Source organism: Euprymna scolopes, chromosome 7 (assembly GCF_053919585.1).
Source record: "Euprymna scolopes isolate OS-2025 chromosome 7, ASM5391958v1, whole genome shotgun sequence".
Classification (NCBI taxonomy): domain Eukaryota; kingdom Metazoa; phylum Mollusca; class Cephalopoda; order Sepiida; family Sepiolidae; genus Euprymna; species Euprymna scolopes.
Genome location: NC_136488.1, coordinates 20,541,267 through 20,566,031, shown reverse-complemented (window position 1 = coordinate 20,566,031; position 24,765 = coordinate 20,541,267). Strand labels below are relative to the sequence as shown.

Sequence of the window (24,765 nt, the reverse complement as noted above, 5' to 3'; positions counted from 1 at the left end):
TAGTCGCGTGCTATCGTATAATGAATGAATGCATGAATGTAGGATTGACATGAAATTCTTAAAGATAAACTAAAATGACCGAAAAATGGGCTGAAATGACTTAAATAAATAAAAAGTGAATGACTTAGAATGACTTTAATGAACTTAAGGATGAATTGAATGACCGTAAGAATGACTTGAATGCTTAAAAAAATAACTGGAATCCTTCAAAAACAACTTGAATGATTTGGAGAATGACTTGAATGGCTTTGAGACTGACTGGTTGTAAAGTGGGTGATCAATTTAACATTAACTTAATACTAAAAAATTATCCCCCACTTCATATCACAAAGTTACAAACATAAGTACAGAATGTAGTAAGGACAGATACTACACTTTGATCTTGGCCAAAAGGCCAAGAAAAGCTGTATTTATTTGCTCCCCGACCGAGTAAATTATGCGCAAGGCCGATTTTTAATGTGAGGAGTGAAAGGGAAATGGGGACCAACTCCCCGAGAAGTAGGGGAGCTGGATAGTAACATATGGTATGAAGGATTGCCCCTACATTGACCAAGGTCTTATATGTGGGGGTTGGTATTTATTTGCTCCCCACCGAGCAAATTAGGCACAAGCCCCATTTTTAATGTGAGGAGTGATGGGGAAATGGGGACCAACTCACCGGGGAGTAGGGGAGCTGGATAGTGACAATTGGTATAAAGGGTTGCCCCTACATTGACCAAGGTCTTGTATATGGTGTTGCCCCCACATATGGTCTTTGCTTGCAGTATCTGCTGGAACAGATACTACACTTTGATAATGGCGAAAAGGACAAGAAAAGGGTATTTATTTGCTCCCCCGCCGTGAGAATTGGGCACAAGACCGATTTTAATGTGAGGAGTGAATGGGAAATGGGACCAACCCTCCTGGAAGTAGGGGAGCTGGATAGTTACAATTTGTATGAAGGATTGCCCCTACATTGACCAAGGTATCTGAGGTTTCCCCCACATATGATCTTTGCTTGCAATATCTGGCGGAACAAGATACTACACTTTGATCTTGGCGAAAAGGCCAAGATAAGGGTATTTATTTGCTCCTCCACCGAGCAAATTAGGCACAAGGCCGATTTTTAATGTGAGGAATGAAGGAGAAATGGGGACCAACTCACCGGGGAGTAGGGGAGCTGGATAGTGACAATTGGTATGAAGGGTTGCCCCTACATTGAGCAAGGTCTTATATGTGGGGATGCTCCCCCACTGAGCAAATTAGGCACAAGGCCGTTTTTAATGTGAGGTAAAAACCAGCTCCCCTAAAAGTAGGCAAAAAGGGGGCACTCTGGTTACCAAAAATAATAATTGTCCCAGTATAGAGGGTTTCCCCTCCATTGACTGGTACAAATTATCTTAAGTGCAGCATCTGCCGGAACAGATGGTATTTATTTGCTCCCCCACTGAGCAAATTAGGCACAAGGCCGTTTTTAATGTGAGGTAAAAACCAGCTCCCCTAAAAGTACGCAAGAAGGGGGCACTCTGGTTACCAAAAATAATAATTGTCCCAGTATAGAGGGTTTCCCCTCCATTGACTGGTACAAATTATCTTAAGTGCAGCATCTGCCGGAACAGATGGTATTTATTTGCTCCCCCACTGAGCAAATTAGGCACAAGGCCGTTTTTAATGTGAGGTAAAAACCAGCTTCCCTAAAAGTACGCAAAAAGGGGGCACTCTGGTTACCAAAAATAATAATTGTCCCAGTATAGAGGGTTTCCCCTCCATTGACTGGTACAAATTATCTTAAGTGCAGCATCTGCCGGAACAGATGGTATTTATTTGCTCCCCCACCGAGCAAATTAGGCACAAGGCCGATTTTTAATGTGAGGAGTGAAGGGAGGGGGAAGGGAAAAAGGGGGCCAGCTCCCGAGAGGTGGGAAATGGGAGCTGGTTAATGGTCAGGCATGTGGGGTTGCCCCCACATCTGGTCTTTGCTAATCATAGCTAGTCATAGCTAGTCATAGCTTGCAGCATCTGCCGGAACAGATGGTATTTATTTGCTCCCCCACTGAGCAAATTAGGCACAAGGCCGTTTTTAATGTGAGGTAAAAACCAGCTCCCCTAAAAGGGGGCACTCTGGTTACCAAAAATAATAATTGTCCCAGTATAGAGGGTTTCCCCTCCATTGACTGGTACAAATTATCTTAAGTGCAGTATCTGCCGGAACAGATACTACACTTTGATCTTGGCCAAGAAAAGCTTAAAAAGCTAAGAACAGACCTTTGATCTTAACCAAAAAGGCCAAGCACAAAAGTGTTACGGACCGACCGACCGACGGAGTGACTTATAGAGTCGCTTGCACGCGACTAAAAAGGAACACCAACTGGAATAGCCATGCAAGTCGCTCAATAAATCATTTCTAGAATATATAAACATAGCCAGTATCCGATCAACAAAGGATCTTTTTAACGTTTGAGAACGCATTTAGACGCAGCTATGTATCTTCGTAAGAAACTCTGTCCGTCTGTTTTTCACATTATCATCGCAAAACGCGTAAATTGAATAGTCGCATCTTAAGAATGAATCGTTTCCTGCCTCTCCACTCACTCTATCTCTCTTTTCGTTTTCCGTGATTCTTTTGTAATAACAAGTTATGTTATTTAACCCCGGGATATTCTTTTCTATTTCCCAATCTAAGAACAGTTTATGATTCATCCAATTTTTTCGTTCCAGTAGATAAAGATAATATTGTATTGTTAACTAAGAGGTCACTAAATGGCGTTGCTTTAGACTCTTCTTGCATTCATTTTTGTCTTGCATTATATAATTCTTAGAAAAAATTTAAAAATGCTTAAATATGGAGTTATCTCCCCTTTTGATTCACATACTCGCCAAATTTTATAACTAAAATAGTAATTTACGACGTAATCACCCTGACAGATCGGTTCTTGATTGATCACCGAAGTTAAGCAATGTTAAGTCTGGTCAGTAACAAATGGGTGACTATTTGGGAATACTAGGCGTTTATGTAGGAGGGCGTCGACGCCTACCTGAAAGAACTGCAACCACCCTCTGATAGGGATATACATTCAACTGGGGACCTGCCTGTGAATTTTATATTCCCATCATACTTCCATCTTTGGAGGATATCGGTTCATTTGTATTTGAGGCCTTCTTTTTGTAAACAAAAAGATAGTCTCCTTGGGCTTGATGTGGTTTCTATTTGATTATTTCCCCTTTTGTGATTTGCTTCACAATAATCTCCATTCCATATCAATTTTTAATCATAATCCTAACTTCGATTTAGTTCAGTTGAGTGAGGTTCGAAACCGGTTAGACGAGTGTTTATTTTTTATTTATTTATCATGTTTTAAAAGCCCCAAAATATTATCATATTATTTATTAAAATTGTTTTTCAATAACGGTTAAAAATCAAAATGTATTTTCATATTATTTTAAAATTAGTTTTAAAATTTGTGAATCGAAAGATTTATCTTATTAAATTTGTTCCAGGTTTCGCATGCCCCGGAGGAGGTATTTCGATTCTGTGAGGGAGAAGGTATCGTCCTTCCTCTAAAATATTACTAAGCAAAATGTAAATATCTATAAAATTAAACAAGCCAAAAGTATATGGTCCCCCGTCTGATTGTGACTATTTCCCCCATTTAAACCCTCCGGCCTAATGTAAAACATCAGAGTAAAACGGCCAAATGACTTCGTTTAATGCATTAATTTGAATTTTCAGCAAGATCTAAGGGTCGGAAAAGATTATATTGTGAAAACAACTACCAAGATGAGAGCGATAGTCCAAACAATCTAAATTAATGCCAAGCCTCATCTCAAAATTTTTTTATACAATTAATCTAACCATAATGCATCAAATTCATAGAAATTTTGTTCAAATCAAAAAAGAAAAAAAATCTTCTTTTTTTTTTTTTTACTCCTTTTTGCCCCCTGGGGATGATACCAGAATTTTCCAGGGTCAAATATTACATTTCCAGATGAATATCCATGTGGTCTTACTTTTGGGTAATTTTCAGCAAAATCTTATGGTCGGAAAATATTCTATGGACCGAAAAGTGCTATTTTTTGTGATTTTGGCCCCTTTTTACCGCTTGGAGAGGCAACAAGAATTTTCCCATCGTATAATATTACGTTTCCAGATGTATGTCTATGTGGTCTTGCTTTTGTGTAATTTTCAGAAAAATCTAATTGTCCTAAAAGATTCTATGTTTTGAAATGTGCTATTTTTGTCCATTTGGGGCTAAAAAAAATCACCATTTTTGACCGCTTTCGACTCGCTGGAGGAAAGAACCAATATTTTCCCAGGATATCATGTTTTCAGATATATATCTATATGGTCTTGATTTGGGTAATTTTCAGCAAAATCTGATGGTCGGAAAATATTTTATGTACCAAAAATTGCTATTTTTGGCGATTTGACCCCTTTTACCCCCCTGGGGAAGAAACCAGAATCATTCCAGGGTCAAATATTACGTTTTCCGATGTATATCACATGATCTTGCTTTTGAATAATTTTCAGCAAAATCTAAAATTCGGAAAATATTTTATGTCTCAAAAAGTGCTATTTTTGGTCATTTTGATCCCTTTTGAACCCCTGACGACGCAACCCAAATTTTTATCAAAAATCCGAAAATTCCTCCCTTTCCTAGTTGTAACTTCATGCAAAATTTCAGAAAAATGTAATGGGTAGCCATTGAGAATTTTTGGAACGAACGAACAGCCAAACGAACAAGGTGAATTCTAAGGTCCAACTTCAACTAAGTCGGTGGACCAATATGTAACTCATAAAATTTCTTCAAATATAGTCGGAAAAGAATTTCATACAAGTACTGCATATATAAACTATTAATCAGAAAAACTAACAAGGAACGGGTAAATTTTTCTTGCTAGTAAATATATCGATAAACTTTTGTCTACCAGTAAAACTTCGTAACTTCATATTTGAGGGAATGCTGTTTCACAAATAAAAAATTTTACATCTCATTTTTTTCTTGCTACCAATTTATTTTAATCTTTAAAGTAAAGATTATAAATATGTTTGATTTGTATTTATTTTCTTTATTCTCATTTTACATTTTAACTTAAAAAATAATGTTTATAGATAACAACGATAAACGTTTAGATATCAACAATTGCATATTTTAATATGATCTCTCTTGTCTTGTTTTGTTTTTTTTTGTTTTTTCCTAGCGGCACTGTATCAGCTACAGTTCTTTTGGGTCGACGATTAGTTTAATTTCTGGAAAAGATTTATTTGAATATTTATGCTATACAATATATTGTATTATTATAAATATGTTATCTATAGAGATCTACATATCTATAAAAGTGAGAATGTGTGTGAGGACATTTCTCAATGTATATATTCAACGAATTGTTCATCTACATACTTGAAATTTGGTATAAAGTATTCAAACGTGAAATACTTTTCAATCGGGATTCATCCGGAAAAAAGGGCTGCTAAAAGGTCCAAATTGAAAAGTTGGTACTTGGGTGGCATCGGATTTTTATGTGTTGTCAACTGTTTCAAGAGGTTTGAAAACACATTTTATAGATCGTGGCAAGTTGGTCTAATGGTTAACGTACTTAGCTTACTATCTCAAGATTTTGGTTTCGATCTTAGTTCGAGTATTATTCTTTTTTACTTACAAGAAGTGAACATTTTAGAAAAAACATAATACTCGCATAATCATGTCTCAGTTTCTTTACGTTTTTTACCTTATTTTTAAGGAATTCACGTTACGTTTAATACCGGGCAACGTCGAGTATACCTTCTAAAACATAAATTTGGGGTTGTGCATTTCTGTAGAATTTACCGAAGAGTCGTCACTGCTAACCAAGAAATGTGAAATTGAATAACACTGCGTACCTATGCAGATTGTCAGCTTAACCTTGTATAAAAGATCCTGCGGGGAACAGCAAACGCCTGCGATAAATCGCTTAAAAGCTGCTGGCTTGACTAATTTCAAAGCCCTGCTCTGCTTTTGTGATAATCTTCATTGCAACAAAGCGACACCAATCAGTTTGTTTTCTTATTCAAACTTGATGTTATTAGTTATTTATAAGTAATATATCAGCGACCTCTCTTATCCTCAATGGATTAATATGGATTGGATTATAAAGATTACGGACTAATAAAATCTTATTTTTTTCTATTGATTTTATAAATTGTTGTAGTTGTGAAAAACATATAGTTATTGCCCAACTTGACAATAATAAAAAAAAGATACTGACAACACGTGAGGACGTGTTGTCAGTATCTTTTTTATTTTCATTTCACTCCAAACCAAACAAAGCCACTTACTCGTGAGGGGCTATTATTTGGAACCAGATTTGCAAGGATACTATTAAGGGAGTTGGATAGCGAAATGTTTATTTACATTACGTTTGAATTTCTGCATGTCAGTACAGTTAGGGAAGCAGGTCTCCGGGAGAGAATTCCAAAGTGCAGCAGTCCCAGGGGAAAAGTTATTTGAGTATAGGGCTTACGGTATCTAGGGATCTCTTAAGGATAGGGGTTAAATTTTGCTGCTTGTCGGGTTTGTCAAGGGTATTGTTGTCGTAGGTGCACAGCATTTCTTTGCATGATTTCGTAGATGATTATAAAAATCAGCCTCTGACCTGCAAAGCTGGATGTATTGGTGATACATAAAAGAATTAGCTTGGATTGATAGAATTGCTTTGTGGAATTTGAATGTTATGTGCTACCATGTTCTTTTTAAGACATGGTGCTGACTTACATACGTTTCTACACACTGCGCGCGACAGAATATTTGACCTTATGTGTAAGGAAGATGATGACTGTTCTCACATGAGACTATAAAATGGTTGACATCGCCAGCTGCTAGCTGGGGGAATTAATGCTATTTCTGTTGCGGAGAGACCAGTGACGTATGTTCACTGGATCACATTCCGCGAAAATAGTTGTGAAACAAATACAAGGATCTAATATTGCAGGGATATGACCTTAAACTATATCCGATGGTGAGGCCCCAGCTGCGGGCTTTGGGGAATGTGGAGCCACCCCTTAATTGTCATTGCTCCCAGGTCCACTCTGACCCGGAGTGGTAGTACCTGTTATGGTCCCAACTATGGGTTAAATAGAAACCTATTTAAAAACAACAAACAAATATACTCTATTAAAAAAGTTTTTTCTTCAAAATCACTGGATTTGGCATTAAATAATCTGAAAAGGGTTGATATGCCGTAAAACAAAAACAAACAACCAACCCAGCACTTTCTGCCTTCAGGAAGGTTATTACGTCATACTTGGCGCAATCAATAATTCATTTATACCATGCTCTATATGATTATTTTCACCTACATTTCTTTACGTGTGTTCACCATGACACTTTATAAAATATAGAAGTACACATCATTGTTATTTGCGATAGAGACATGGTTCACTTATCTACGTAAAGCATTCGTCTAAATTCTATGAGGAGTTACCTCTATTAAACTGTCGTATCCTTAAATATGAAGACGTCTAACTATTATTTTATTCCGCTAGAAAACCTATATAAGAGCACACGCAGATATATAAAGTATATTCGTTTGAAATTTCAGAAAAATCAGTTCGGTCATTTTGGAATCAATAGGGAAAGAACTCACACGCATACACCCATAAATGCCTCATATATATATATATATATATATATATATATATATATATATATATATAATGAATTCCACAGCCAAACAACAAACAACGTCGCAGCCTACAAGAGCCATGGCAGTCAACGCACCGGAAATCCAAGACTCGAATTTCGCCCTCATTTGAAACATCCGAACTCAGGATTCAAAACCCGAGCCTCTTGCATGCGAGAGAGAAAGATATATATATATATATATATATATATATATATATATTAGCTGTACCCTGCCACGCGTTGCTGTCGCTCCATTTGGTGTGTAATGGAAAATTCTCATAAAAAGAGAAAATGCATGTTTCTTATATTCTTAGTACAGCAATCCACTCCAAACAGTATAAAAAAGGCGAAAATGAAAAAAAAAAAAAAAATGGTACTCCTGCAGAATTTCATCCGGATCCTAGGGAGTTACCGTCAGTCACTTGGGCTCGACCAACATTCAGTGCATTAAGCTGAACATTTCTAAAATGTTGAAAATAGTTTTTTTTTTTTTTCATTGTATTAAAAAATGTGAGTTTTTAATTAATATTTCGGTGAGGGGGGTACTATACACAGATTCGAAAAAGTTGTCCAAAAACAAATAAATGAAAGCAAAGGTAAGGTAAATTATGTTTCTACCTAACTGGATAGCTTTTTAGTGTTTTTATCTAATGTAAAAAGTTTAATCGGCTCGAAAACTTTGTTGAATACGTTAAGTTTGGGAAAATCAGTTAAAAACTAAAAACTATACAAAACAGTGTCAGAAACCCACTGGTTATATGTTATCGTGACATAGGCTGACATATTCGGTTGACTTCTGACAGTATTTTGTATAGTTTTTTAGTTTTAAATAATTTTCCCAAACTTAACATCATCAACAGTGTCCGCCACCATTTGTATTACACTGATAAACACTGTTTTTCGTTACAGTAAATAAAATGGGTTTGTATTACTAAACACAGAAACGAAAACGTTGTCAAAAAATAAATATAACAAATAAATGTTATCAAAGGCAAGCTAAGTTACTTTTCTACCTAACTGTAGAAGATTTTAGTGTTTTTATTTAGTGTAACATGTTTAATCGGTTCGAAAACATGTAGTGTTTATCGGTATGTTTGAAAAATGCAAATGGTGGCAAACTGTGTTGAACACGTTAAGTTTGGGAAAATGAGTTAAAACTATAAAGCCATACAAAATACTGTTAGAAACTTAATCAATACATGTTACCATGACATAGGCAGACATGCATTCGGTGGTTTTTAACAGTATTTTGTATAGTGTTTTTAGTTTAACCTCATTTTTCCAAACATAACGTGTTTAACACAGTCTGCCGCCATTTGTAATTTTCAAATATAGCAGAAAACGCTGTATTTTTCGAGCCGAATAAACATTTTACATTAAAAAAACTAAAATTATCCATTTTGGTAATAAAGTAACATATCTTGCCTTTGATAATATTTGTTACACATTTATTTTTTCACAACTTTTTCAAATCTATATGTACAGTAGTACAAACCCAATAAAAACACTAAAACTCATCCAATTAGGTAGAAAAATAATTTATCTTGCCTTTGAAAATATTTACTTGTTATATATTTGTTTTTGTTGACAACTTTTTCAAATCTAAAGGGGGTATTTTTCTGTCTAATTTTATTTTTGGTGCCGCGTTTAAATTTAAATTTCACAATATCATTTTTGGGAGGTATTTTTTTACATTAGGTTCATCTCCACAATTTTCGACTATGCTAAATAAGAAAATCTCATTTAAAATTTTCAGAGGCAAGTAGTTTTTAAGATATAAAGACCTGTACTATGCACTATAATTCATTGGCAGCCATGAATAAACACTCCCAACTTCCCCATATTACGAATGGCTTTTGGAATAAACAACACCCATGCCTAACCACATTTTTTAACCTTTTACCTGTCTTTCGTCTGTTAAAAACGGCTTTTGGAATAAATACCACAATTCTCCCCATGTTAAGAACGGCTTTCGGAATAACCACCCCCAACCTACCCATGTTAAAAATTGTGAAGGTGGACCTAATGTGAAAATTTACCTTTTGTTTTTTTAATAAATTGTTAGCTGAAAGCACAGAATAGTGACAAAACACCCCCCTTGGTAAGAATGGCTGAAAAAATAACGGTTTTCTTGGTAGAAACTTTTCTGTATTTCACCTAACAATTTCTGGTGCTAATGCACTTACTGATCCGCGCTATTTTTTAAATCGTATTTCCACGTTTAATTAAAGTTTTATCATGTTTTTTTTATTATTCAATTGTAAGGTTAATATACAGAATGGGTACAAAACACCCTCCCCTCCCCATGTTAAGAATGGCTTTTTAAATAATGTTATTATTTCAGCAAGGATCACTTTCTGCATGAGTAATATTTTTATTTTATTTTATTGAAAAGATATCGTGAAATTATGAAAAAAAAATAGAAAGATATTGTGAAAGTTGAATTTTACTTGAAAAAAAAAACGTGAACGGCGCGTTAAACATTGTAACTGGAGCTTATTTGGCAATAAGGTCACGTTAGTCGATTAATGGGTGTTAATGCACTTACTGATCCGCGCTAATTTTTAAATCGTATTTATAAGTTTAATTAAAGTTTTATGGGGGGGGTTGTATTTTTTTAGATTAGGTCCACCTCCACAATTTTCTTTTAAATGACGATTGTATAGGTTTTCGACTATACTGAATACCGAAATCGCATTGAAATTTCGCAGAAATAAGTAGTTATCGAGATATAAATAGTTGTTTTATGCATTGCATTCTTTGGTGGCCATCTTTGTTACGCGCGTAGATTTATTTATGACACACGCTTAAAAAAGATGGCCACCAGAGATTACAATGCATTATACAACTTTTTATATCTCGATAACTACTAACAAAATTTCAATGCGATTTTCTTATTCAGCATAGTCGAAAACCTACAATAGTCGTCATTTAAAAGAAAATTGCGGAGGTGGACCTAATCTAAAAATTTACATTTTTTTATTCAATTGTAAGGTTAAAGTACAGAATAGGTACAAAACACCCTCCCCGTGTTTAGAATGGCTTTTTAAATAATGACGTTATTATTTCAGCACGGATCAATAAGTGCATGAGTACCCAATTTCTTTAATAAAGAAAAAGCATTCATATTTTCTTATGTAAAAACTTCTGTTAAAAAAGTGTACTTACAATTTTGTTAAAAAAGGTTTTCTTAAAAAAAGAAAAAACAAAATATAAATCGGTACTCATGCACTTATTGATCTGTGCTGAAATAATAACGTTATTATTTAAAAAGCCATTCTTAACATGGGGAGGGGAGGGTGTTTTGTACCTAAAAACATATCATAAAACTTTAATTAAACGGTGGAATACGATTAAAAAAATAGCGCGGATCAGTAAGTGCATTAGCACCGATTTATTACTTAAGCACGTTACCAATCCGTAAATTTTCTTCGAAAAACCCTGTACTTTCACCTAACAATTTATAGTTTTAAAAATAGAAAGTTCATATTTTCTTATATCGAAACAACTGTTTAAAAAAAAAAAAAACAACAAAAATAAAAAAACAAAAACAACTTCGACTTCAACGTTAATGCTTCAACTCAAAGCGCAAGCGAGCAACGTTTTTTTTTTTGCCTGATATAATAAAGAAAAAAAAATTTAATTAAAAAATTTGGAAGATAAAATATGAATTTAAATTTTTAAAATAGGGAATGTTTTTTTACTTATCGAGTAAACAGAAAATGAAATCTAATTAGTCTCCTCAAATCGTGATGTATGAAATGAATTGAAACAGAAGTTCAGTTCTATCAACAAAAACAGGTCCGCAGTAGGGGCTTACGAAAAATATTTTTATTTTATTTTATATTTTTATAATTGGCGATGTTAATTTATTTTAATAACATGACAACACCCCTCGGCTTTAAAGATGGATTGTCTGAAAATTTCAAATAAATTGATAATGTAAAAATATGGTTTTATCGATTTTGAACGAACCAAGAATTATATATATATATATATATATATATATATATATATATGTATATATATATATATATAATATATTTTAGTCATCGACATACAGTCCTGTTTCGTTGTTTCACAACTCATCAGTGCCTCTAGACTAACACCTATCCCAAGCCGAGGATCGAACCTAGAACCGTCGTGATGACAGTCGGCAGTTCTACCCCCTGACTACGGAAGCGGTGGCCGCAACTAATATGTCCGAATGTCTATTTAAATAAACATCCGTCCGCCACTCGTAAAGTGCTCAAACGTTTGTTTGTAAACAAACCGCGAGCTTCGCATTTTTTTTTTCAGCTAAATTAAGTAGCGAGTGAGATTATTTACGATAGTGCTCAACCCAAGAGGGGGGGGGGGTCTTTATAAAATATATTTTAGTCATAGCAAAAATGGTAATTAGTAAAAACCTGAAGAGCGTGCTCAGTACTATTGCAGAGCAAATATACATTTTTTTTATTACTGTTTTATCCACTTAGTTACACATGTTACACCTGCCCCTCCCTCTATTTCTACCAGTGTCTGGTTTAATATTTTAATCTCCCTTTCGCCCTTTATCACCTTTAAACTTGACTGCTATGGTGTTGTCTGATTGAAGTTATATTTTTTGTGGTTTTTCTAATATCTTGTTTTCCTTATCATAATAATTATTCCTGTAAAGTCTGATGAAAGTATCAGATCATTGATACAATTCGGTAATCGAAATGTTTAACTAAGCAGATAAAACGGTGATAAATAAATATATATGTGGGCGTGTGTGTGTGTGCGTGTGTGTGTGTGTGTGTGGTCACATTCAATGCTGCCAAGACTAAGCTTCTTTCCTTAAATAACTTCAAGAAACCTGCTCAATCACTAATGACACGTTACCTAAAAGGACTTCATCCAAACTCCTCGGCTTAACGTTCACGGGGAACATGAGTCGGAACCGATACAATGAGGGCATTGCCAAGGCTGCTGCAAATAAAGTAGGCTTTCTTTGCCGTGTTTGAAAGTTATTTACACTTGAGAGTATCCTGGCCTTTCTACAACGTTACCATTCATCCATGTATGGAGTATTGTTGCCACATTTGAATTGGTGCATCTGCTACTAGTTTCTCCCTCTTAGACAGGGTTCAAAAGAGAGTCGCCAACCTAATAGGTCCCGCACTATAAACTAGGCTTCAACCACTGTCCCATCGACGAAATTTTGCATCCCTCTACCTTTTTTACAAGTATTTTAATCGTAGATGCTCCGACGAATTGCAATCTTTTTTTCTCTCGACGTAAATATCATCGACAAACCTGCCAAGCAGCAAATTTCCACCCTTAGTAGAGATCCCTAGATGTAAGAAATCTTTCTACTCTTATAGTTTCTTCCGTAGGACTGCTATACTTTGGAATTCCCTTCCGGATTCCTGCTTCCCTAATTGTACTGACATGCAGAAGTTCAAATGTAATGTAAACAGACATCTTGCTGCTCCCTACATAGTACCCCTGCAAACTATGCCCCAGATAGTAGCCCCCTACATCAAAGTAGCACTGCGCCTTGTTTAGGATGAAAATGCAATATGTGTGTGCGTATGTGTATATGAATATATGTGTGTGCAATATATACAAGATATATATATGAAAGAGAGAGCGTATATTATATATACGACCCGATGATTACCTTTGTGATTACGCTAAAAGAAAAAGACAACAAAAAAACAAGACAAGTACTTGATGTAAATTAGTTAAGCTCTGGGGTATGCGTGTGTGTGTGATACGTCACGTAGCGTAGAAAAAGAAACCCCAAACGTTGTCCGTTGCTAGCTGTTTGATTGGTCGGTCTCTGGCGATTTTCTTTCTGGTCCGATCTACTCTCGTTGGTGCGGTGCTGTTTTTTTTTTTTTTGGAATATAAGGACTTCTTGCTATTTGTTGGGAAAGTCTATTACTTTCTGCATTTATTTGGTCATCCATATGGAAGTGCTTAGCATAATTCTATTTTAATTGGATCATTTTCAAAGGTTTGAAACAAAAAAGTCCCTAACTTTGTCTTTATTTTTTAGGTAGTCATAAAAATTATGCGATAATCCGATAATTTAGTAATCCCAAGTGCGAACTTCAATCTGGGATTTATTATTTTCGCAACACTTAAACATTTACATTTGAATTCATGAAGTCTGTTTGAGTCAAATAATATACACGAGTCATTAAACTTAAATATTTCACGTAAACATTAGCAGATTTTGTATTTTTCTTAAAAACGGGTAAAATGTATAAAACACTTAATGATATGATTGATGTGGGGTTTGTTATCGATATACGATATCCAAGTGTTCATTAAAATAGTATTTCCTGTAAATAACTCCATAGAAAAGACAAATATGATTCAAGTCCATTGCCTTTTATAACGCCATATGCTTTGATATCTTTTGCTTTTTTCATGTCCTTTTTACAAACATGCAAAAATCATATATATATATATATATATATATATATATATATATATATAGAGAGAGAGAGAGAGAGAGAGAGAGAGAGAGAGAGACCAATTGAAAATCTTTAAAAATAAACTTTTTTAAAGAGAGATTTTAGACTTCTCTCACTTAAAGTTACCAAAATACTACAATCTAAACGGTTATGGGAAATAGATAAATTCCAAACATTTAATTCAGAAATACACATATGTAATCAATAGAGCTATGATAAGAGAATATTCTTTTCGTTGTTTTGACTCTCGCGTATATACCTGATACAGTTAATCAATTGAGAACCACATCACTCTATCTAAAAACATATAAGATATTAACTTATATATACTCGAGAGTCAAAATAATGAAAACAATATGCTCATGCCATAGCACTGGTAATCAACAATGTTTGTATAGATAAACATTATAATCATGCTCTGTTCGTTCATTGAGCACCTTTTGATAAGCATAGGAGTTTCAGTGAGTTTACATCTAGGAAAGTAAAACTCTAATTTGTTACGAACAAATTGATTCCTCTTTGGCAGAAACCAAAACGATGACGTAACAACTTGATTAAAAAAGATAAATAAGGTTCCCCGCGATTCGTAGCAAAAATGACACTGAAACATAGTGATGGGAAACCCTATTCTCAAAATATTGGTAAAAAGAAATGTTGGATAATGAATACGAGCAAAAACAACAGAAACGACACCATTAAACAATTAATATAAATTTTATATAATAAAACTAATTCTCGATGTAACTAAAAGAAAGAAAAATAAAACAAAGAAGATAATTTTGTTATGGTGTAAGTGACTTAGTTTTAAATCAAATTCATGGAGCAAAATTCGTTATATGAAAGCCCATGAAAATTTCCTCATCAATTAGAGAGAGAGAGAGACAGAGAGAGAGAGAAAGAGAGAGAGAGGGAGAATGATTGATGAAATTACAAGTCCTTTCTTTTTTTCTTATATGTATATATGCGGTTCAATACGCTTTTTACAATTTCTTTCATTTTCGCAATCCAATGTTGCAGCAAGTTTGTATTGATAAATTCTATTTCTGTATTAATGTTCTCGTCTTTTGTAATATCGGAACATATAAATTCGCTGTTCATTCCTCATATTTACTGCCGGTGGCCAAAAAAACATATTTTTCATTCATTTCGTTTAAAAACGGAGGTAAATTCGCTATTTCTTTTCTTGGCTTTTGCCTGTCGCTGTTAAATGCTCTTTTTGCAGTCCTCATCTTTTCATTTCCATTCTTCTTCTTCTTCTTCTTCTTCGTCTTGTTTTTCTTTACGGCGTTTTTTTTTTTTTTTTTTTCACGCGCGTGTTGTATAATGTATCTTCCTCCTTTTCTCTCACTTTACATTTTAGTTTTTACGCGCGCATACTGACAAACGTGTGTTCTCTTTTTCTCTTTTAAACATCTATCCGTTTTTCTTTCCCACTTTATAGTTTCTCCTTTTCATTCTCTTTATTTCTGTTTTCACGCAGACGATCAGCAGGAAAATAAACAAATCTCTCTCTCTCTCTCTCTCTCTCTCTCTCTCTCTCTCTCTCTCTCTCTCTTTCTTTGCATCGCTGATAACAATTACAAATATAAAAAATTTAAAAAAATACTGATGATTCTTGGCTCAGCTTTAAAAATCAATTTTAAATTAGAATATGAAATAAAATATTATAATATTATGTAATCTAACTACGTGATTACATAACAATATATATATATATATATATATATATAACAATATATATATATATATAAAGAGAGAGAGAGAGAGAGAGAGAGAGAGAGAGACCAATTGAAAATCTTTAAAACGAAACTTTTTTAAAGAGAGATTTGCAAATGCAATGCAATTACGCGACAAGACTCTTCGTCGAAGCCGAGAATTAAAAATATAAATAAATGTGTATAATGGTTATAGAATATACCGAACCGGAAATCAGAAGAAAAAACTTCCCGTAAATAAGAACAACATCATTTACTGGTCTTTTTGCTAGAACTAAAGTGTAGCATCTGTTCTGATGCTGTAATTAGTCTTTCTGCTCTCGGTCAGTGAAGTAGAATTCCCTTTAGACTGAGGAATTATTATTATTTTTGTTTTAATTCAAAGTGGACCCGTTTTGGTAAGCTGGATTTTCCCCACATTAAATAGCGACTTGTTTTTAACTCTGATCTCGTTAGAAAGCAAGGTACGATAACGCAATCAAGGTACGACAAAGGCTCGGCGGGTTTAACATATAAAATAATAATAATAATATATATATATATATATATATATATATATATATATATATATATATATATATATATACTAGCAAAAGTACCCGTCGTTGACTGGGTTCAAAAATAGCCTACAGAAAACAGAAAATGGACTCTGATTTATGAAAGTATGATAGGTTATGAAAAGGAAGGGTTGTAAAGAGATAGCTTCGAATTTGGGGGTATCAAAACCAAAGCAAAATATGATAAAAGTAAAAATAAAATAGATAAACCCCATAATTTATTATACCATACCTGTTCACACTGAAACACTTATCACAATATTCTGTGGATCTATATTAAAAAACCTTGTTAAACTTTGTGACATATTTCCATTCTATGGAGGTCAGGTGCGAACGAACACCCCATAATTTTATTATACTATATTTCTTCAAACTGAAACATAATTATCAAAGTATACTTACGCAGATAGATATGAAAAGTCTTTATTAAAGGTTGTGCTTATTTCCATTCTATGGAGGCCAGGCGCGAACGCAAAACTCACAATTTTATTATACCATCCCTATTTAAGTTAAAACATACTTATGAAAGTATTCTTATGTACATCTATATCAAAAACACTTGTAAACGTTTTTTTTTATATTTATTTTTTATTTCCATACTTTGTGGACCAGGCGCGAACGCAGACCCCACAATTTTAATGAACCCCCGTTCTGCCAGATCAAACATACCCATTCCTGTGTCTCGATACATCTTCTATCATTATATGTAATCAGTTGCTTTTTTTAATAGTCAACCATATAGGAGCTTATTCGTGACCACACACACACACACACACACACACACACACACACACACATTCAGCTTTATATTATAGATAATTTAAGTTTGGCATTGTTTCGTGATAAGGTTTAGAAAGGTTTTCTCCCCCTTCCGCTCTATCTATCTATCTTTCATCCACTCCTTCTACCACTCTTTCTCTCTCTTCCACTCCTCTTTCTCTACTGTACTCTTTTTTTATCTCCCCGCCTTTTTTCTTCGCTTTCTTCGTCTCTATCTTTCTTTCTCTTTCTCTCACGTCCCTTTCTTTTGTCACATATTTCCCTCCGAATAGTACACTCAAAACTTCGCGTAAATCAGTCACCTAAATCTGTGTCAAATTGATAGGGATTTTCTTTGTAATATATCTCTCTCTAGCTATCTATCTCTCTATTTATCTCTCTCTCTCTCTCTCTCTCTCTCTCTCTCTCTCTCTCTCTCTCTCTCTCTCTCTTTTATCTCTCACGCGCTCGCTCGCTCGCTCTCATTAGTAATATAGTCTCTCTCCCCAGCAATACTTACTTCCGGCAACTGTATTCTCTTCTTAGCGTCTCTTTCTTTTGACTCCATTTCCCCAATGTCTGCCCTGATTGTTTCTCCTTTTTGACAAGGGCTTCACCTCATTTTTTTTATTAAAAGCAAAGCAAAACGAAATCTCATTGTACACTTCCCATTTCCTATAATAAGAAACAATTACAATTCATTCTCAATATTAACTTAGTATCACTCTATCATATTACGGAAATCCATTTACAACTAAAGGAAGATTAGAGTCGGGTTATTTCTTTTGAATAAGTGTAGGCAACCACTCTCGATTTGTATATGGCAACGTGTAATGTATTATTCATATTTATAGAGACAGATTGTAATAGTTGGTTTGGGTTTTATTACCATATTGTTTGGCAAGTGAACTCCTTTTACGGAAGGCTTGAGACCAAAGTTATCCTCTGTTGCATAGCCATTTAATGAAAATCGGGAGTTATTCTGAGTACATTTTTTTGTCAAAATATTTAAATGGTTTTAATAGGTTGAATGAAAAAAGTAAATATTATTAAAGAAACTTTTCAATTAAATATGAAAGCTAAATGATTTTTTTTTTTTTTTTTTGTAAAAGCCACTATTCGCTCGGGCATGAAGTAATGTTGCCATTCTGCTATGTTGCTATTCTGGGGCCAAAACTACTAGTGGTTTCGTCTTGGACAAGATCCATAAAAGGAATTTCTAACCCAATCGAATCCGTACTGTCGCATCTCCGCAATGTTAGATCCTTGCATTTGTTTCACAGCTATTTTCAGGGAATGTGCTCCAGTGATCATACTCCACTTGTATCTCCGCAACAGAAATATCATTGATTCATCCAGCTAGCAGCACAATCACACCTCTTCACTGCAGAGGTGCTTTCTACTCTATTATCTTCTTTGTTCAGATCCCTTGTATTTGGAATTACCTTCCTGTTTCCTGTTTCCCTGATTTTAATAACATGTAGAAATTGAAATGAAACGCTTATTGTTATCCCCTGTGCTAACAAATGGTAGGGATTATAACAGGAATCTTAAAGGTCATTCGGTACTATTTATGTTGCATCTAAAAAACTTTGTTTAGCATGACCTCTACGATGTTTGGTGCAAGTTTTATTGGATCACCAATTATCAAAGCCAATAGCTATGCAAGAATAATTGTTAATGGGATGGGTGGATTGTTATCCGAAAAATGCGAAACAATCAATGGTATGAACTAGGATTGAGTATTAATGGAGCGGTTTTATGAAAAGTATTTGTTGATATTTATCGATGACTATGTTATAATCTGCAGTCAAGCAGTCCCCAGTAAAGTTAAACGGATCCTTTATAGAAACTATTTTATAGACATTGTTCTTTTTCGGTTAAACAATAGCCTTTCTTGTGGTATTTGTTTGTTTTACTAATTTACATATGACTAGAAAAGAGGCGCCCGGTGTTGCCCGGTCGTAACATTCGCTTCGATATGATATTTTAATCCATGCAGTGTTAATTCTCTATTTATTCTTTCGTATTATATTGTCCCTAATATATAGTCGTGATTTCAAAAGTAAAAAATGTCTTGGGTTCCATCAGATAGAATCGAAACTGAAACCAAAATTTATAGCGTCCCAGCTTGAGCCGTTACCGAATCAACCATCAGTTTGGTATGAAATAGCTAAAATAAACTAAGTTTACCGTACAAACGTATATATAATTGCGCATGCGTAGAAGAGTAGTTTAAGTCGACTTATGCTTGCCAAGTTCTGAATTCTTTCAGTTTTGACCCCTTAGCAATTATTTTAACTGGATAAAGACCCATAAAAATGGCCCACACAAAATGCAATCATTTCAGCCGTCGTATGCCGCTCTACTACCTTCCGTTTCGAAGGAGATGTAGTTTGAAGAAATGGAGACAGACGATAAAATCATAATATTTTAGTATAGCATGAAAACAATAACAAATAAAATTTCTCTCATTAAGATTTCTATGACTTAAATAATAAATTCTTATCAATCGTAGTTTCGGAGATTTTAAGAAAAACTAATTTTTTTGAAACCAAGCCATTTTTGCCAATTTTCTCTGGATGCAAATATTTTAAGTAAGAAATCATGAATCCTTCATTTTTATGGGTTTTGAACAAAAAAGTAACACGTATTATTGCAATTTTGAGGCATTTTATTGTTTCTCTATTTTGCCTAAGGTAAGCCAAAAATTCTGACTCTGTTTTCTGCATTTAGGGACATCTGCAAAGTCGGTGAAGCATTTGTTAGCAAACTAAAATGTCTGCTTCGTGACTCTCTCTCTCTCTTTCTTTCTTTTTCTCCATTTGTGATGTGTCATTTTGTTTCTAAAATAAGGAGAACAAGATGGCTGCGGACGCATGCGCATTGTACGTGTTCACAATGTGTAATATGCATATTATCTGTGATTCATGCCTTATTCTCGCGTTCGGATGAGAAACTGTATGGAAGACAGTCTATTCAAATCGATCTTAATCTTCTCCAATCGACTCCCCCTCTCTCTCTCTCTCTCTCTCTCTCTCTCTCTCTCTCTCTCTCTCTCTTTCTCTCTCTCTCTCTCTCTCTCTCTCTGCTTACATATATATTTGAACAAAATAAACAAAAGATATGCACTTTTTATCGAGAATTCTTAGTCAGTGATTAAACCCGTTGAAATACACGCAAATTACGATTTCTGGGTTTTTGTCTGCTATAATTCCTAAGGTTTGTTAATGTTAAATCTGAAATCATGGTTGAAAATGTAATTATAAACGGCCTAATTGTCTGTGGATGGAATTAAAACCAAAATCATATTCTGAAAACATTTGCATCCAATGGAAATTGGCAAATAAATGACATAGTTTCAAAAATATTAGTTTTTCTTAAATGTTCCGAAACTACAATTGATAAGAATTTATTATTTAAGTCATAGAAATCTTAATGAGAGAAATTTTATTTGTTATTGTTTTCATGCTAAACACAAATATAATTTTATCGTAGACTTTCATATCCAGAAGAAATAAAATCCCATTTATAAAACCCACTATGTCTGTCTGTATATCTTCATTTTTTCAAACTGTATCTCCTCCGAGACGGAAGTGAGGCAGCTCAAATTATTGCATTTTTGTAGCCATTTTTTTTTGGGGGGGGGTCTTTACGCGGTTAAAATAGTTGCTAAGGGATCCAAACTAAAAGAATTGAAAACCTAAACTACTCTTCTATGCATGTGTAATTATTAGGGCCATGACAACAGTATATTCTTTCCCTTGTTTGATTTCAGGTATATATCCATTGATATCTTATATGTTTTTATGTAGAGTGATGTGGTTCTTGGTTGATTAATTGTGTCTACCTGTGTCGGATATATACTCGAGAGACAAAATAGTGAAAAGAATATGCTGTTGTCATATCCCTAGTAATTATATATACATTTGTACGTTAATCTTAGTTTATTTTAGCTATTTCTAATCCAACTGGTAATGTTTGATTCGGTAACGTTTCAAGCTGAAACGCTGTAAATTTTGGTTTCGGTTTCGATTCTATCTGATGGTACCGAAGTCATGTTTTTACTTTTGAAATCACGACTAAATATTGGGTACAATATAATATTAAATAATCAATAGAGAATTGACACTTCATGAATTACAATATCATAATCAAATAGATGTTAGAAACTTTACCGTATAAGGTTTTACGAGAAATCTAAAGTAATATCAATTTAGTATTGTCGTATTTTTCATAATCACGTCGAGGGGTCTGCGTTCGCATGGAACATCACAGCAAAATGTTGTAACTTTGTTTCTGAATTTTTTAGATGAGGATTGATTATTCGTATTACTTGATTTTACGGACTACTGTTCTCATTTTAAATGTTATTTTCACAACGTACGGTTGACGTAACCTCCGACCTTCTTCAGGTATATCTTGTCGAACTCGGGAATCTGTGCGGAATTTGGAATGAAACCCACTATCAAATTCACGGGGTAGTATGCTCACGTTCCGTCAACCCTGAGTAATTCGCAATCATATTTTTAGTGTCGCCCTCACTGCGGATTTAACCTTTAACCTCCAAAAGAGTGTAACTTGCAACTGAGTTTTACCAAGTTATTTATCAACTACGCCACGTGTCTTTGTACAAGGAACCTGCACAAGGACTCGTAAGTAGAATAATTTGAATTATAGGAATACATTGCGGTGGGGCATATTTTTCAATTCAGTAATAATGCATTATTCAAAGTTAATTATCATAAGTTCAAGTTCTAACTTATTACAAAAATATGAAAAATGCTAACTATGTTGGGAATTCTTTTTTCTAACAAACTTAATCTCACAAAGGGCGTGCTGGAGTGTATATAAACTTTATGATTTTTGCAGTTGAAACCATCAGAAATATGTACAAAGACACGAATAATGTTCCCTTTTGAAAGTGTACGTATATCAATCGAAAGTTCACCCTTGAATATTCTATTCGCCATTTTTCTTTTGTGCAATTTCATGAGAACACAATTGGCTTAATAGATAATTTGGTATTTCTTATACTTATTAGATTACCGTAACTAGGCAATAATTATATTGCACATTTTTTTTACATTTATTTTGAATTCATAAAAAATATCACTGTCATTTTTATTATTATTAAATTATCATGTTTTAAATATCTAACTTAAATATTTTAGCATTAACATCATTTAATATTTCGCAATATTCTGAAACCTCCTGTTTTAACCTTTTTAGTCAGTAAAAAGTTTCGTATAAATTTAATTTAGAACTAGAATGTGCGCAACGAAAACTGTCCCTATTAAAGGGTCTCCAAATTATTATAATCTTGTGGAAGTTAACCACGGTTTAAACCTCATGAAATTTTACTTCCTTCCTATTATTTTATAAACTTTTAGTTTTATTTTGATAGACACTCATAACTAAACTTACATTTGAGATGGATACATTTTGAGATGAACTCTTAAATTCTAAACTTACATTATTCCGAGTAATTAAGTAAGTATATTCCATTTTAACACTACCATGACATGGAGTCTGAGTCCACTGTTACCATACATAAATAATAGAACTTTTCACTTTATTTGTAACTTAAAAATTATAATTAAAGATTAATAAAATAGTATTATGGGGCCCAAGGTTTGCTCCGTCGAAAAAAAGTGAATATTATTAAAGGTGATATACTGGTATGTGTAATGTCCTTTTTGTAAATATTACGTTAATAGAAGGGAGATAACCGAATGGCACAGGAGTTACGGCCCCTGCGGCACCTGGGTTCTGAAGGACTCTGGATGTTACTATAGTTCAAAGCTAGTGTTTGTTTCCTCTCTCTCTATAATCTATATTCATCTTAACATACCCACCTTGGTAATAATCAATATTTTGCCAATATCGATTGCCTCTCTACTAAACATCGCATTGGCAAAAGAGAATAGAATCGTTTATTCAGAAACAAAACAAAAAAATACAAAAGAATGAAAACAAAAAACAGCGCGCTAAAAAAATAAATATGGCCGCTTTGTCACGCTACCCCGAATTCGACTGCAACTCGGAACCCAAAGCACCAAGGTGGACAAAATACGTCAGAAGACTAAAAAAACTGCTTTGTGACTCACGATGTAGCTGATGATAAAAGACAAAAGGCGATTCTGCTAACTTTTGTGGGCGAATAATTGAACGACCTTATCGACGAACTACTGCTCGAACAAACGACACCAGGAAAAAATGAAACGCATTTCGATAAACTCATCTCGGCTGTGCACAGTCATTTAAATCCACAAAATAATACGGAATACAACATATTCGTATGTTGTAAAACGAAACAGGCCACTCTGCTAAACATCACAGTCAGAGGATGCTCATACAATATTAGACATTAATGTGTATAAATGATTATATATGTGTATAAATGTATATGTGTGTATATATGTATATAACTTTCTTGTTTCGTTTTATTTAAAGTTCTCAGAAATATTTTAGTTTTATTTTCAAGTTCTCATAAGTATTTTGATTTGATTTTCAAGTTCTCCGAAATATTTTCGGGCTAACACGTTTTCCCTGTATGAGATAACGTAGATATTCGAGTGTTTCATAAAAGTTATCATTTATCAAATGTAAGTATAGAAATATGTAATATTAATTCTTCTCCCATTTCTTGAGCAGGTAACTGTTTAATAGTATATCATTCTTGTGGTCTCTTTATCTTACCGGATTCCAGGACAAGAATTCGTAGAGTTTGATGGATTTCTAAGTGCTGTTACGATAGGCAACAATCACTTGGAGAAGGTGCATTATTCCTCGTATAAGCCAGTGTGGTAGTCATATCGAGAGGATCTTTTGTGGACTTCGTATACTATCCTATTTTCAATATTTAGTTAGGTGTTAATTGTAGGAGGAAGTGTCCTCATACCGGGTTGTCCTGAAAAGCCTGTGTACAGAGATACTTTGGATACTCGAGGATTGTGGTTAATAAACATTCAATTCTCTCCATTAGACATGGGCTACATGCATGTGTATGTAAATGTATACATGTGTATTATCTCTAATTGTAAATATCTGAAAAGGTCTGAAAGTATTACATATATTGTCAATATAATCCCTATTTTATATTGAGTTTCACCCCAACCACCCCCTTTTTCTGATAGAACTTTTGTTCGCTTGTGGGGATTTAAGATTAAGGTCAAATCTATCGGCAGACGTTAATCCGTTCATTACAAAAAAGTGGAAAAGGAGGCATAAATGTTTCTTTTTGAAAAATGACAACTCAAAAAATGATTGCCATCTGTTTTTTTATTTTTTTTTTATTATTTTTTTTTTTTTGTTGCTTTTTAGAGTTTTTTTTTTTGTTTGTTTGTTTTTGTTTTTCCTATGTCAGCAGATTTCCGAACCAATGGGTGTTTTAACGGGCGTTAAATGGAATCTCCAGCAAGTGACGAAAAAAGATGCGACGGACAAAAGGAGAAAAGAAGAGAACAAAAGTAAACTAAAAAGGATTGGGTTTGCGCGTTTAACGCTGCAAACGAACATTAACGACCAATAAAAATCGCATTGTTTCGAAATGTTTTAGATGAGGATTGATTATTCGTATTATTTGGATTGTTGTGACTACTGTTCTTATCTTGATTGTTATTTTAACAACGTTTCAGCCGAT

General features: G+C 34.0%; 1 protein-coding gene and 1 pseudogene across 2 annotated transcripts in view; one reads left to right on the top strand and one right to left on the bottom strand.

Annotated features, from left to right (window-relative positions):
- Nucleotides 1-24,765, top strand: part of LOC145279627 (solute carrier organic anion transporter family member 4A1-like) — a 286,183-nt gene that overhangs the window by 125,283 nt on the left and 136,135 nt on the right. The window lies entirely within an intron of this gene.
- On the bottom strand, nt 269-406 carry LOC145280541 (U2 spliceosomal RNA; annotated as a pseudogene).